The 16,383-nt window shown below is 50.4% G+C and overlaps 1 protein-coding gene and 1 long non-coding RNA gene across 4 annotated transcripts in view; both read right to left on the reverse strand.

Moving 5' to 3' along the window:
- LOC101869562 (E3 ubiquitin-protein ligase RBBP6-like) overlaps positions 1 to 16,383 on the reverse strand; it is a 106,277-nt gene that overhangs the window by 21,508 nt on the left and 68,386 nt on the right. The window lies entirely within an intron of this gene.
- LOC117436974 (uncharacterized) lies at positions 12,259 to 13,463 on the reverse strand. Its single transcript, XR_004550260.1, has 3 exons — positions 13,404 to 13,463; positions 12,822 to 12,888; positions 12,259 to 12,316 (listed from the first exon to the last, which is right to left on the reverse strand). It is a non-coding gene; the product is annotated as an uncharacterized lncRNA (long non-coding RNA).

Consider the following 16,383-nt stretch of genomic DNA (forward strand, 5'->3'; position numbering starts at 1 on the left):
GTCCCAGGAAGGAAAAAAAAAAGTAAGAAAAAAAAAAATGGTCCATTACTGTATGGAAGTATGGGCAAAAGAAAAAAATTCGACCCGATATTTGGGTCCGCAAGACACAGTGGGTGTCTTGTACAAAAAGGTTTTATGCACAAGAGGCAGCGGGTGTCCTATGGTTTACAATCACAGGAGGCAGTGGGCATCTTGTGGTTAGGATCCTGCAAGACACAGTGGGTGTCTCGTAGAAAAAGTTTTGTTTTTTAGGCAGCAGACATCTGATGGTCTGAATCCTGCAAGATACAGTGGGTGTCTTGCAGAAAAGGTTTTGAGGATTTCAAAGGTATGTGCTGCATAAAAGTAATCTGACCATTCTGAATCAATCCATACTAAGCTGGGAAAACTGCAGGAGAATATGCAAAAACTTAAAATTGTTGGAAGTGGATTGGATAAGGAGTTACTGGATGGTTCAGAGATATACTTAACCAAGGCCTTCTCCAGGTAACATGGATAGGTCTGTCATAAATAATAGAGTAAAAGAATTTTCTCACTTTATAAAAAAAAAGGGGGAACTGATACACGGGTAACCAATGTACAGGGGGGTAATACAGAGAAATTGTATAAGGGAGTTAAAGGAATTCCTTTGCTTAAACAAAAGTATTGTCTGTCCTAAATACCTGTCATTGCCATCTTGCCAAGGCATTGATTACTGCTGGAGGGGAAGAAGCAGATGCTAATTCTACTGACAAAAGCAGATGAAAGGTCCTGCTGATAAGCCAGGGAGAGGCAGACTGGGCGATCAAGCCTTAAGACCATGACAAAAGCACAAATGTTTGGTCCTATTAATAAGCGGCAGGAGAAGCAGACTGGGCGCCGACTAACCCTAAGGCCATGTCTGAAGATTAAAAGGTGTAAAGGTTAAGAAGAGGGAGACTCATTTACTTCATCCTGAAACCCCTGCCCGTGATTAGAAGGGTCACTGCGCAAGTGCAAAGGACCTTCTGGCTCATTATAATACGAAGCGGGGATAGATAATAAATATGTATAGGCGGATCGGGTGAGCCCGGGTTTTCGCTATATCCCAAGTTTTGGGAGCCAGGACGGACCTGCTAGGGGGGCAGGTGAAGGGTAAGCGAACCCACCAGGTTTCTGCTGTATCTCAAATTCTGAGAACCGTGAGGATGGTAAGCGGAACCATAGTGTGAGTGGGGGATCCCATGTGTAACTTTGTGTTTCTGTGTGACTGAGACGTAGCATAGCTACGAAGCGAGTGTGGAGTCCCATTCCGCGGTTCCGTGTCTCCGCGAGGAGAGCGGCCGGAGACGGACGAAGCATCTATATTTTTTTGGACCTGTGTGTCCTGTCTGTGAGCGGGGGCCTGGCTGCCCCTCCCGCTGTCCTGTCTGTGTAACCCTGTGTGTGTCCTGTCTGTGAGCAGCTTAGAAAAGGGCGGAGGGGGAGTGTCCGGCTGCCCCTCTGGCTGCTTTTTTTTATCCTGTGTATCCTCTTGTGTACAGCCATTAAATTATAGATACCCAATCGGTAATTCTCTGAGAACAGAAATAAAATGATTATTTTGTGGAAAAAGCCACAAAAGTTCTGGGAGGTTAAAAAGAAAAAAACTGGGAAAGGGTTTGTAAAAAAAAAAAGTATCAAAGAAAATTTGAAGAGGCATGATTGTAAAGGAAATTTTGCTGTAACCGAAACTATGATCTAACAACATGGGAGCTGATCTTCAGAACCCAGAGATATTATTGTACTGACCCCCTTAACAATATCATACAACTTGTGTGTAGGTGCTCTCATTTTCATAAGTGCATTTGCAGAGCACTGGGAAAGAGAAGCTATAGAGATCTAGAAAAGATTGGCTGAAATGGGAGCTGGTCAAGACAAGGAAATTCTGAAGAAAAGCCCATTGGGTTACATTTTGGCACATTGGAAAGAACTGAGAGGGTCTTCTGGGGCCTCTGTAAACAAGAAAACGTTGGTAAAATATTGTAACCAATGCTGACCTTCATACACTTTAGAAGATCAGGAAAAATGACCTAAAATGAAACTTTGAATTATTATACATTGTTATAATTAATGTTGTTTTTGAGGTGACAAGGAAAATGGAATGAAGTAATGTATGCAGATGTGACAGAGTGCAAAATTAATATACCTCTTCCTGATCCCTTAATTTTGGCTTTGGAAAAGGACAGGAAAAACTAAAAGCTAAAGAAATGTTGTTCAGATTGTGATATTGGGGAAAGATGTTAAGAAGTTAAGATGTTAGAAGGAGAGAGCTCGAGCAGCTCCTGTGTTTGAGCATGGGATGGGTGCCGGGATAGGCAAACAAATGGAAACAGACATGTTGATAGATGGGACTGAAGGGCTGTTGGATAAATGTGGACTGGGAGTAAAGGAGGAAACATGGAAAGTGAATAAAAAGAAAGCGGTTGCTTTAAAACTGGTGGAGAAGGAATGTTGAACAGAGGTGGGGGAGTAGGCTCTTCTGTGGAACCGGATCTGTGTGTGTGCTATGAGGAATCTGGGCCCTGGAAGTGAGACTGCCCTGGAGGGGATTGCCATGGGGCGGCTGCAGTGAATGAATTAGAACTAGAATTACATAAAAGCTGAAAAGAAGAGAGTTTATCCCCTCGTTGGGAGGGACCATTTCTTGTTCTTTTAACTACAGAAACGGCGATAAGAGCTGCTGAAAAAAGGTGGACACACGCGTCTCGAGTAAAAGGACCCATAAAGGAATGGAAAGTTGTGACTGAACCCAGAGACGCCAAGCTGACCCTCTAGAGGACTTGGATAAGTAACTGAGAGAATTCATATTGACTCCTGTAAATCTGATATGGGAAATGAAGGTATAGTTGAAATTATTTTAGGAAACCATAGGATAAGGGCCAGTATTAGTCCATGTCCTCCTATATGCAAACACTGCAATTTGTATATTAGAGCCAAGTGTCCCAATTGTTTGAAGCATATTATTACTCATAGGAGAGACCATGAACAATTTTTGAGAAATCAATTACAGTTCTTTTTGCATTCAGTGTGAAATTACCACTTCGTTGGAACAGTTGTTGTGGGTCAAATACTACTGTCATAGTAGCCGACGGGGAATATACCTTTAACCTACCAGAGAGGGCAAGACCGGAGGGAGTCGGTGCTGCAGCTGAAAAGGTCTGCCGAGGGCTGCAACCCCTGGGGCACTATGATCCTGACCGGACCTCTTTAGGTGTCGGTTCTGATAGGAACCATATGGGAAGATGCCGTGGCTTCTAAAATCATTCACAACAACTGTAGTGAATGCACTACCACAACTAGACAAGGGAGAGTAACCACTCAAATGCTGATCTACCACACCTTTTATGAATGCAAAGGAACAAAAACAGGCAGTTGCATATACAATCAAACTCAGTGAGAACAAATTCAGAAGGAAGATTAATTGGAATAAGTTATAATGAAGTTATAACCAATTTGAGTACCTCACTGTCAATAATTTTTGATGCATGTGATATTATAGATGATGATTTGGATACTAATAGTGGAAGTTCAGAGTGGAGGCAGTACTACAGTAGCCAACCAAAATATATTTGCCCAGGTGGATACCAATGTCATATAAATCCTGATTATGTACTTAATCAAACAGCTAGGTATCAGTCATCACACCTATGTGGAAGAAAAGGATGGTCTTGTGTATGCTGGGATACTGCAGGCTAGGGATGTGATTATCAATGTAAAACTTTACAAGCTTCAATAGCAAGAATGCAAACAAACAATAACTGTACAACCCGTGCCTGCAATCCAATAAATTTAACTCTCATAGATTTGGAAAAAAAAAAAAAAAAAAAAAATGGAAACAGAAGCAAGTAACTAAAATTGGACTTAAAATATATGGAACTGGGGAAGACCCAGCTGTGATTATTAGTATTAAGATCAAAAAACTGGAGTCCAATATGAAATTCTCACAGTTGCTAAAAATCTCCTTGTAAATCTTGCTGAAAATATATCTAAAGCATTGAATGTAACTAACTGCTATGTTTGTAGGGGAACTAACCAGGGAAAGAGATGGGCCTGGGAGGTAATGGAGAGTAATATAAGCGACCCTACAATCTGGAAAAATCGAAAAGGAAACAAAAGGAGACAACAATGGATCTTGCAAACGGGTATAATCTGAAAAAGTTGTTGGCAAAATTTAGAAAATGGTGTAAAACCAATAGGAAATTTACTTTGTGAAGGGGGTTATATGTGGAAGAGAGCAAAGAAAGACTGGGGAAGATGGGGAAATCCCATAGAAATAAATCACCAATTCAGTAACTGGACTAATGGAACTAACATACCAAACAGTTGGCCTACTCCAAATGGATATTATTGAATCTGTGGTAAAATAACTTTTGCATTTTTACCCCAAAATTGGACAGGTTCATGTATATTAGGAATGATCAGACCTAATTTCTTCTTATTAAGGAGAAAACAATATAAAAGAGAGTTACAAAATGGAAAGACAATGAGTGGCCACCTGAATGAATAATCTATTATGATTTGACAACTTGGGCCGAAGATGCATCCTGGGGATACAGAACTCCTATATGTATGTTGAATAGAATTATAAGGTCACAAGCTGTGGTAGAAATAGTAGTAAATAAAACAGAAAATGCATTAGGATTAATTGCAAAGCAAAATACTAAAATGAAAACTGCAATATATCAGAATCGTGTGGTTTTAGATGACCTGTTGGCTCAAGAAGGAGTGGTCTGTGGAAAATTTAATCTTAGTGATTGCTGTTTAGGATTAGATCTATTGTTCTTAAAAGAAGGAGGGTTATGTGTTGCTCTCAATGAAGAATGTTATTCTTTTGCTGACCATACTGGAGTAGTCCAGGACACCATGTCTGAACTCCGGAAAAGGTTAGATCAACGTAAGAAAGATCGTGAGGTGGGCAGGTCATGGTATGAAAACTGGTTTAATGTTTCACCTTGGCTAACCACTTTGTTGTTTGCTTTAGCAGGACCGCTTATTATATTGATTTTGGGACTTATATTTGGGCCTTGTATATTACGCTATGTTTTACACTTTATTAGAGAACGATTTGACATAGCTAAGAGGATGAAGATTGTTGTGAATATATTATGTCACGTAGGGGCTACACTGATTGTAATTGTGAGGTATTACCCTGTGAGTGTTCTGATAAATGTTGGAATTGTGGAAAAAGGTTTATTTGCAATGCCGAGAATGAAAGCAGCATCTAATAAACAATAATAGGATAAAAAGAAAAAGGGGGGATTGTGAAAAAACTAACGAATAAGGTATTGTTTATTAAGATATATGTTAGGTATATATATGTTAAACCCAATATAAAGGTTAGGCAACAGAAGATATGAAATTGCTTATGCACACAGTTAATGGACACAGCTTATGCAAGATATGATAACCGCAATCGCTTACACCAATTAAACCACAATCGCTTACACCAATTAAACCACAATCGCTTACACCAATTAAACCAGAAACCGTTTATGCAAACATAAGATGACCACAAGGTGTTACAGAAACTGGCTTACAAGATGTTCCAGGAACTGGCAGAAATAAGACAAACCACTCCATATAAGGACATAAATGAAGGGTCAACTATGGGACAAAGGAGGAAGACTTCTTACTTCAGCCTCACTGACCACCGGGAGGCAGAAGTCGACCCCCTAGCAACAGCTGAAGCATGCGCAGAGTACCTCAACTAGGTCATGAACACGGAAGTAAAAGATGTATAGGGGGGGCTGTTTGAACTGCTCAGTACGGCAGTAGGCAGAGCGCAGACTCCCCTGCCGTCCAGCGCTGGCTTTGCTCATATTCTACTTGCTATAATTAATAAAATTCTAATCGGATTATGACCTGTTGTGGTCTCTATTTATAACACTTTGAACACATCCCTCCCATAAGACCCTCAGTCATATTAGAGGTGTCCTGAGCCCCAGCAGGTCTGAGGTGGCCCAAGCCTCTGACTTCCCTGAGATTTGCTGTGGATTGGCCTGGGTTTCACTGCTCTCTTCTCCCCCCACCCTCCTGCAGCCCTGATGTGGAGTTCTGTGGCTACTGCATCACACACCCCTCTGAAAGCAAGATCAGCTTCTGGATCCAGACCAGAGGTATGGGGTGTGCATTGCTTTCATGTTCAGAGCGCTTCTTTTGTGGAATCCCCTCTGCTCATGTCAGGTTTCCACCACGAGTCATTTCAATAAAGAGCACCACTCTTCTCCCTCTTCTCTGCAGGCACAGTACTGTAGTGCTGGGGTAAGGTAGATCTGCTGTGTCCAGGCAGAGGTGATGGGTGCTTCATCTGCCCCTAAATCAGCAGCAGTTTTGGAAAGCCAACCCCGAGTGTGCTGACATACAGAGCTGCAAGGAGATCATTTGCTTCTGCTTCTTCTTGCTTGTCTGGCAGCTTTGGTCATCAGGCTGTGAACCAAAGCTCTCTTGAAAAGTCTGTGCTGTCTTTTGACTTGCCTCCCAGAGGGGTCTGTGTTCCCTGTTAATAGGCAGCACTGACAACTCTGAGCCTCAGGCCATCACTTACTCCTCTCAACACACCAACCCCTTCAGCTCAGTCCACTGCATCCATGTGCTGAGGCTGTTCTTGCCAAGGGAACCCCTTCCCTGTGGGGCTACCTGCAGGCTTTGGCTCTGCCCTTCCTGCACCATAGCCTGGGCCTGAGCTCAGCTCTCAGGGTGCTGATGGTGGGCTGGTAGGAGGGAAGTGTGTGGCGTGTGCCTGGTGTAAGAGCCTGTTCCCATCATGGGGGAACAACCGCACTGCCCAGAGCGCTGAGGGAGAGAGCCACCAACCCCTTTGGACACCACTGACCATCTTCTTTCCCAAAGGGACCCTTCCTGCTGTTGAGCCATATGGGTGTTTGCTGACATGTACTCAACACCTTTGAGCTGAGACTGTTCCTGAAGAGTTCAGGGGCTTTTCTGTCTCTTGGTCTCAGAGGTGAGAGGAAGGAGCTGACAGCTGTGTTGTAGGCATGAAGAACCTACAGTTATCTCAGCCTTTCTCTGCCTGACCTGCAGCATGGCCTGGCTTCCTGCTCCTTGGAGTGAATGTAAAGCTCTATCACTTCTGAAGGTACCTGGAGCTCTGTCAGAGCTGCTCAGGATCCTCTGCACTGGACAGAGGAGCCACAGCACAGAGCAGAGTGGTGGCATGGGGTGTACGAGCCGCTCAGGTGTGTGCTGTTAACATTTGTTCTTTGTTCTCGCTTGCAGAGGAGTGTGAAGGAGCACAGGGCCCATATTTTCACCCTGCCTGACAAACCATCCACATGCATTCATCTGTATTGAGACGGAGACAAGCTGGCACTGCAGCTGATATGAGTCACTGCTGGTAAGAGTTACGGAGAGGTTTGATCTCTGCACATCTAACAGATAAAAATGATCAGGTTTTAAAAACACAAGTTGTACTTTGCTGGCCTTGCCTCTGTGGTGATTGGGAAGTGCTGGTCCTGCACAGCTACCCTGCTTGCCTGTGTGTCTCCTGGGGCTTCATGCTTGGTGCTGCAGCGATGGGTGGTTAAGGATAGATTCTGCTGCAGAATGTTGATAATAGGGACAGATAAGTGGGAGAAAAGAAGCGGGGGGGACACACTCATAGGTGAGAAAAGAATAAGGATGTCCTCCTTGGACATCTTCCTGCCACCCAAAAGCAGGCTGATACTTTTTAGGAATAGAAATGGAAGGACCTAGGCAAAGAGGTAGGGTTTAAGTCTCTTGCCTTAGTGAAGCAGTTAAACTGGTAACGGATTTCAGGGGTTTAATTGAAGTTCTGCCCAAAGTTCTCGAGCCTTTAGTAAAGGAGTGAATTTAATACTGAATTGTTCCCAGTGTGATTTGACAGCATCATGTGGCACATTGGTGATGAGTTGCTGCAGCATTTTCAAAGGAAGTTCAGGAATAAAAGATCCTATTTTTTGTGCTATTTCTCTCTGCAGTAAGCAGCAAGAAACCTCCTCTTTGTCCACTCCTACGAGGAGCAAGTTTGATCCTTTCTGGAGTGGTTCTCATTGAGATGATCTTTGTGTGAAATTTTCTCGCTGCCTCTTCCTCAGTGTCCCCTTGCAGCCGATGTGAGCTGTGCTTCACAATGTGCTGCAGGCAGGAGCAGCAGCAGGAGTCCTGCAAGGGAGGAGCAGTGGTTGGTGGGCTTTGAGGAGCAGTCATGTCCCAAGCAGAAGGGGTGCGCGTTGAGAACGGGTAAGGGGAAAGGACCGTGAAAAGCTGAGGCTGAGTGAGCAAGAATGGTCAGGCCACGATGCTCTCCAGGGGTAGTGGATCGGCTCCTGACGTTTCAGGCAGGTCCCAGTGCATAAAGGAAGAGTTTCCCTGGGACTTGACTGAGTGGCCACTCCTCAGGCAGCTGCAGCAGCTGATAGAGGTGGATTAAAACCTGCTCGTCCCAGTACACGAGCAATTTTGGGTTAGGTTTAGCATTAGGGATAGGGGTTAAGTTTAGGGTTAGTGTTAGAGTTAGTGTTAAGGTTAGGGGCTTTAGAGTTAGGTTTAGGCTTAGGGTTTGGGTTAGGTGGTAGGGCTACGGTCAGGGGTAGCTTTAGCCTTAGGCTTAGGGGTAATGTTTAGTGCTCGGGCACTAAAGGGCAGGGATTGGGTTAGTGTTAGGTTTAGTGTCAGGGGTTTGGGTTATGTTTAGTGTTCTGGTTAGGATTATGTTTAGGAGTTAGGGATAGGCTTAGGGGTTTGGGTTAAGGTTAGACTTAGGGATTAGGTTTTCGTTTAGGTTGAGTTTTAGGGTTAGGTGTAGAGTGAGTTTTAGGATTAGAGGTTTGAGTTAGGTTTAGCGGTGAGGTTTTAAATTTTGGCTGCTCCATTGTACCCAGTTTTCGCCCCCATGGTGGCACTTGGTGATGGGGCAGCCAACCTGGCCCTGCCTGTTCACTGTCATCTGATCTCAGAGCTGCCCTCAGAGCATCCCCAGGGGCTCCCTGCTGCCTGGGCCTGGCCTGGGCTGAGCTGGGCTGGAGACTTCCCATGGCAAACACCGACTCAATACAAACCCCAGTGTGTCCATGGGACAGCCAACAGAAGGCTTCCAGCTCTCAAAACTCAGGCCCTGCCCTCGCAAGCCAAAACATGAATCAGCTCCCAGCCTCCATCAACTCATCTTGGTTATCAGATGGGTCATTGCTTCTCCTTCAGCTTTTGCTCTGCAAGTAAGCTTCTTGACACCTAGTAAGCATGGCACAGCTGGTGGAAACACCAAGCAGTGCATCGCACCCACTTACAGCTTGGTCTCACCGTACTAACCCAGCCCTGGCAGCGGGATCTACGAGCTTTGTTTCATTTCTCACATCACAAGATGAGGAATGGGGAAGCAGGAAGAACCATGCCAGTTAAGTGGTTTCCAGCAAGGCACTTCTGTAAAGCAGTTTTAACACAGTACAACTGTGATCATGAAATTCGCCTCCGTGACCAAAGTGTTTGGTGGTTGTGCGTTAAGCAGCAGCTACTTGGCCATAGACAGAGCAGAATCCAAACAGCCCCAGAAGTACCATGCTTTTAGTATTACTGTAGGGAAGACCCAGAAGCAGAGTTTCTGTCTCTCCACTGTCCTTTCCAGCACATTTTTGCAGTCCTGCAATGAAATTGCCACTGCTCAAAGCAGAAGCAAAGTGGAGGAAAAGCAGTGAAATAATAATAATAAAGAGCAATAATAATAATAATAATAACTGTTGTTTGACCACACAGCTGCGTTTGAACAGAAGCAAGTACCCACAAGCAGAGGGTGCTGGAAAGCAGCACCCTGTGCCCTGGCCCAGCAATCAAACACAGGGAAGGCAGATGTGAACACAGACTGTTTATTTCAAGTGGGGACATAAAAAGGGGGTGTGGGGTGCGGTGGGGGGTGGGAATTACATAGTGACAGTTAAAAATAGTAAAATGGTAGTAAAATTATGGTAAAAACATCTTTAATTGTTACAACAACAGGGGTAGAAAAATGTGTAACAAAACCCCAATAAATATAAATAACAATAAACCAACAAAACAACTACAGTTGAACAACAAAAGAACAATATTAGAACAGTGAAGAACAAACATAGAACAATAAAATCTCCAACGGATCTTCACAGCCGCGGACGTTTTGCTGCTGCTGGCCCAAAAGGCCACTCGGTGTCAGAGCGCTCCTCCTCCTTGGGGAAGAACAAAACCCAGAGAGGACAGGGTGAGTCACCCCCACGTCCATCCCCATTTAGAAGCGAGGAGCTGCTGGAACAGCTCAGCTGTAAACCCAAAGTGTTATTCCATGAAAGAACATTGAAGTATTTGTGGTTTGTCTGTAAATTCAGACTCCACAGAGTTTGGTTCACCCCATGCTGCCCTGGGCGCTGCCACCCAGCACGGTTTCTTGCTGGTGGCAGAGAAGGGGCCTGATCCCATCACTGCGGTCCCGCCTTGGGGCTGCTCTGGACCAGGAGCCCCGCAGCTGGGGGGCCAGCAGCACTGCCATTTACTGATGGGAATGATGGATGCCTGCCTTTAGCCGCTTGAGAGTTCCCTGGGTCCTGGATCTTGCCTGCGTCCAAGAGGCAGGGCTGGTTGAACCTGCAAGCACAAAGGTTTGCTCAGGTCTCTGCAGCCGTACTCTGAGCTGGCACCGGGGCTACCACAATCCCTATCCCAGGGGGAATGGAAGGTTTGACATCCCCAGAGCCCAGCAGCCACCACCCCAGCCGGCTCCTACAGCACAGCCTGGCCCTTCAGCCATCCCCCAGCCCAAGGGGACAACACAACCCCTCAGCTCCTCAAGGCTGAAGCACCAACTCCCTCCCTACCAGGGGAAGCGATGCCTTCTGCAAGGCCTGAGGGGAGCTGCCCAAAGAAGGGTGCAGGAGTTCCAGGAAACCAACACACCATGACCAGGCTCAGCCAAGGAGGAAGAGCCTGGCCTTAGGGAGCTGGCAGCACCCACAGGAGCCGATGCATCCACTGCATCCAGAGGTGGCAAGCATTTCGGATTCCCCTCCACCCTCCGGGGCTGGGGACTGGGGCAGCGAGTGAGGGAAGAACCTTCCCTTGGCATGGCAAGGCTCTGCACAGCCCCAGCACCAGCCCCTCAGGGCTGCTGAGCCCAGGCAGCTCAGCCAGGTCTGGCAGGAAAGCTGCTGCCTAAATCTAAGCCTGCCCTTCAGCCCCGCAGAAGCCCCGTCCGCCCCGACTCACCTCCCAGCACGGGCGCGCTCCCATGTCTGGGCTGGCTGCTGTCAGGAAGGCTGCTGGGGCTGGGATCGGCTTGCCCAGAAACCACCCATGCTGTGGGCGCAGACGCTGCCCATGTGCGGCTGGTACCCGAGGAGCCCTGGGCGATGGCTGTGCCCAGGGACGTACCTTCCCCACTGGTGCTGGGGACCTCATCTGCTGGGAGGGAGCACGAAATCAGGACCCTCAACTTGCTGGATGGGACTGCCCCTTAGCAGAGCCTCCCAGCATGAACAGCTCTGGCTCTGGGGAACCCTGCGCATCACCCTGGGCACTGCAGGGCACGAGGTCTCATGCCCAAGCCTTCACCAGGCTCGAGGAGTTTCTGAGCCGAGGACCAGGCAGCACCGGCCCAGGAGCTTCCTCAGCCTTCACTGCACGGACACCCCCCTGCCCTGGCAGCCCCCACCATGGCTGCCTCCTCCTTGCCATGCCCTTTACATTCCCACTCTGCCCTTACCCTCCTTTTGCCCCAGCAGTCGGCACAACCGCTGCTGCGCTGCCTTCCTCTCCTCCTCTATGATCTCTGCCGTGATGGGGTAGCCAGGGTCAGGCCCCGGGGGCTGCCAAGAGAGAGCAGGAGCTTAGTTCCTTCTCAGGGAAGCCGGCAGAGCCGCTCTGAAGGATGTGTGGAAGCAGCTGGTGCCAGAGCCGGGAAGCCGTGGTTCTGCCACAGCCACCGCAGAGCTCTGGTTCCCATTCGTTTTGGCCCCCAGCTTGGCGCTGAGGGCACAGCACCCTTGCCCAGCCAGTACCTGCTCCAGCAGCGGGCAGCACAGTCATGCACAGCCACCACACACTGGGCAAGGGAGAGCATCACTTCCCACTCAGCCAAGGACGAGAGCTCCTGCCCCAAGGCAGGCAGGTCAGCCTGCCCCCAGCCCTGCACAAATTGCACTGGGCACATTCTGTCCCCAGACGAGGGCAAAAGAGCCTGCAAGGCAGCGACGTACCAGCACCAGTGGTTCATTATCCCAAGGCACCAGCAGGCAGATGCTCCTTCTGCGTGGCATTCCGTTTCCCGGCGATGGTGGTGGGCTCGGGGACTGCCGCCGCTTCTGCTCAGCCCTCTCGACAGCTACAGGAGGAGACAAGTCAGCTCAGCTCCCAGCAGGGGTGTTTGGCCTGTACCAAGGGGGCTCTCCCTTCTCACTCCACTCTGGATGCCCATCTTGGAGGGCAGAGCCAGGGACATGGCCTTAAGCCATGGACAAGGCTGCGATGCCCTGGGACAGCAGCTGGCCACAAGAGATCCACGGGGAAGCTGTCACAAGAGCCCCTTGGGGCTCCACGGGCCAGCGGCCCCATCCCACCTCCACAGACACTCCTTGCCTGCTGCCCATTGAACCACAAACCACACAAACTGCCAGATGTGGCCACATCTCGCACTGTGCCACAGGACCCTATCCATGGTGGGCACACGGGAGAAAACGCCACTGCCTCAGCACCAGCATGTTCCTGGTTTGCAGGGGACACCTCAAGCTCACCCCACCTGCAGACCTGAGCTACCTCGTGTCTTGCAGCTGGCCCGCACCAGTGGCCCACCCAACCCTGGCACAGAGCTGGGCCCCACCTACACTCACCTTCCTCCATCTGCACAGCCCCGGCCGCTGCCAGTGGCGGCAGCTCCATCCTCGCACCTCCCGTTCCCTGCGCAAGCCAGAGAGAGCCAGTTAGGGTCGGCCCCTGCCCTGGGAGCAGGACGAGACCCAACACGCCAAGGACTCCCACAAGCATCCCTGCTGTGTTTCTTTGCTGTCTTTGCCAAAGAGCAGAGCTCAGGACAACAGCCTTGAGTCACCGCAGCAGCCTGAGCGTGGCTCCAGGCAGAGGAGCTGCTCCGCTCCCCTCCCCAGGGCCCCGGCAGCTCAGGGCAGCAGCAGGGATCCCGGCTGGGAGCCGCTGCTCCTCACAGAGCCCTGGTCGCACCCCCCCTGTCCTGCTCTTCCACAGCACCGCAGGGGAACAAGGCTGCAGGGACGCTCATCAGCACAACACCAGGGCTTCCCCACAGCTGGGTGACCCAGCAGCCATGGCTCAGGGGCCTGGAGCGTCCCGGCTCCGGTGGAGAGCATGACTTGGCTACTGGGAGGGCTGGGAAGGTGAACGCTTTCTTCCCGGCTGGCACCGACAAGTGGGTGCTTGCTGGATGAGCAATACATTACCTTCCTGTCCACTCTGGCACCTCACAGCACACTCCTCTGCAGGACTGTGGGGACACCCCCACACGCATCTGCTTCTGGAACACAGGAAGAGACCAGCAGTAACTGATTTGGTCCTGGGGAGCACAGCCTCCTGTTCTCCTCACCACTGGGGAGTAAATCCCATCTCCCAGGCACTGGCTACCCAGCCCAGAGCCTCTCTTGCTTCAGTGCTGCTCAAACCCCCTCCAGAATGTCCATGGAGGGCAAGGTCTGAGCACCCCAAACTGGATCCACTCTGGGAGCAAGCAGCCCCCAGGCTCTTCATGACCGAGGCGATGGGGAAGGAGGATGCTGCTGGCCCAGACACAGCAAACCCTTCCCTCCGGACCCACCCTGGAGAAAACCTTTCCCTGCACAGCTGTACAGCTCCATTAGGCACAACTACATCCCCCTCTCACACCTGCAAGCCCAGCCCAGGATGTGAGCACTGCTCTATCCCAGCTCAGCAGGTGCGTCCAAGTGGGAACCCAGGGCTCCCAGGCGCTGCTGCCTCCGGCTGAAAAGCTGTCAGCCTAGCCAAGAGATTTTGTCTTCCCCTTTTCCCTGGATGTGTCCCCCCCGCAGAGGGCAGAGTGGGGAGAAGCCAAGAGCTGCGCGTTCAAGGCAGCAGTGGCTGCACCGGGTGCTCTCAGCACAGGTGGTGCCTGCGGCCGAGCCTCCATTAGAGTCCATGGGGGCAGGAGCCGTGCGGGCCGGCAGGACCGTATCGCACACCAGGACCCCACTGTGCCCTGCACTGATCCCAGCAGCACCACGCAGGGCAGCACCACAGGCAGAGCTATGGGCCCAGCACCGCCATAGCAGCGCCACCCATGTCCTTATCCTGCCCATATCCCTGTGCCACCAGCATCCCTGACAACCAGTGTCCCTGTTCCACCTGCATTCCTGACAACCCAAGCCCCTGTGCCACTCATGTCCCAGACAACCGGTATCCCTGTGCCACCTGAGTTCTTATCCCACCTGTGTTTCTCTGCCACCTGCATTCCAGACAACCAGTGTCCCTGTGTCATCTGTATCCCTGTGCCAACCATGTTCTTGTTCCACCTGCATTGTGGAACAAGACAGTGTCCCTGTTCCACCTACATCCCTGACAACCAGTGTCCCTGTGCCACCCGTGTCCTTATCCCACCCCCATCCTCCCCCTCTCTCACCCGAGGCAGTTGCCGTGGGTCGGGGCGCTGTCCCTGAGCCCGACTCCTGTGGCCGGGCAGCTGATCCTGGCCCTGCTGAAGCTCAGGCGCCGGCGGACCCGGGCCCATGGAGGTGGGAAGCGGGCACTGAGGCTCGGCCGGCAGGGGGTTGGGAGAAGTCGGGGAGGGCGCTGGGGGGGGCACGAACCGTGCGGGAGGGCGCCGGGCCGGAGGGCGCCTGGCGGGCGTGCGGGACCGCAGCGCAAACCAGGCCCCCCCCGCGCCCAGCGCCGCTCCCAGCAGCGATCCCTGCCCCAGGCAGCTCAGCAGCACTGCCAGCGCCAGGGGCAGCGCCACGGGCTCGGCAGCGCCATCGCTTCCGACCGCAGCGGCAACGGCCACCGGCCCGGAACGCGGGACCTCGGCACCCGCCGCCTTCTCCAGCTCGTGGCCCTGTTCCACCGCACCCCCATTCCAGCCGCTGCTACTGACAGCCCTGGGCCACCCGCGGCCTTGCCCCCCACTGGCCCTGGGCCACCTCTGTCCTTAGCCCACCCTCGCCTCTGTGCCTGCAGCTGCCACAGCCCTGCTGGGCCCTACCAGGCAGGCACCACGGCAGGGACCGTGACATGGACCCCACAGAGCACCATTCCCCTGAGCATCTCCCTGCCCATGACCCCACGGGCCAGCTCAGGGGCACCAGCGTGTACATCGGAGGCTTCTCAAGTTAGTAGGGAGTCCTGTAGCCTGTGTGCAGGGGCCCCGAGGGTAACAGCCAGCAGTGCAGGCCTGCTCCTGAGAGCTCCTTGTGTCAGAAAAGGCCTGATGCTGAGAGCTATGATGTGCTCCCTGTGGGCAGCTCGGTGTCCTCGCTTGCACAGTGCTCCCCTGAGCTCTGGAGGTGCTCCCCTCCCCACAGTTGCTGGGTTCTGTTCTCAGAGCTGAGGGGTGCAGACGAGCAAGCCCTTGCAGACAGCACAGGCACCACCCCTGCTGACCAGCTCTGAAAGGGGCATCTCAAAGCTGGCGTCTTTGTGCCAAGAAACAGACCCCACTATGCAGGAAGAGCAGGGAATGGTCCAGATCCCTTATGCACTTTTCCAAGTGGGATTGCCTGCAAAGGCCTCTGCAAGGAAATGCTATGACAATGTTATAAATTGAGACCACAACGGATCATAATCCAATTAGAATTTTATTAATTATAGCAAGTAGAATATGAGCAAAGCCAGCGCTGGACGGCAGGGGAGTCTGCGCTCCGCCTACTGCCGTACTGAGCAGTTCAAAAAGCCCTCCCTTATACATCTTTTACTTCCGTGTTCATGACGTAGTTGAGGTACTCTGCGCATGCTTCAGCTGTTGCTAGGGGGTCGACTTCTGCCTCCCGGTGGTCGGTGAGGCCGAAGTAAGAAGTCTTCCTCCTTTGTTCCATAGTTGACCCTTCATTTATGTCCTTATATGGAGTGGTTTGTCTTATTTCTGCCAGTTCCTGGAACATCTTGCAAGCCAGTTTCTGTAACACCTTGTGGTCATCTTATGTTTGCATAAACGGTTTCTGGTTTAATTGGTGTAAGCGATTGTGGTTTATCTTATCTTGCATAAACTGTGTCCGTTAACTGTGTGCATAAGCAATTTCATATCTTTTGTTGTCTAACCTTTATATTGGGTTTAACATATATATATACCTAACATATATCTTAATAAACAATACCTTATTCTTTAGTTTTTCACAATCCCCCCTTTTTCTTTTTATCCTATTATTGTTTATTAGATGCTGCTTTCATTCTCGGCACTGCAAATAAACCTTTTTCTAC

The sequence above is a fragment of the Melopsittacus undulatus genome, chromosome 14 (assembly GCF_012275295.1).
Source record: "Melopsittacus undulatus isolate bMelUnd1 chromosome 14, bMelUnd1.mat.Z, whole genome shotgun sequence".
Classification (NCBI taxonomy): domain Eukaryota; kingdom Metazoa; phylum Chordata; class Aves; order Psittaciformes; family Psittaculidae; genus Melopsittacus; species Melopsittacus undulatus.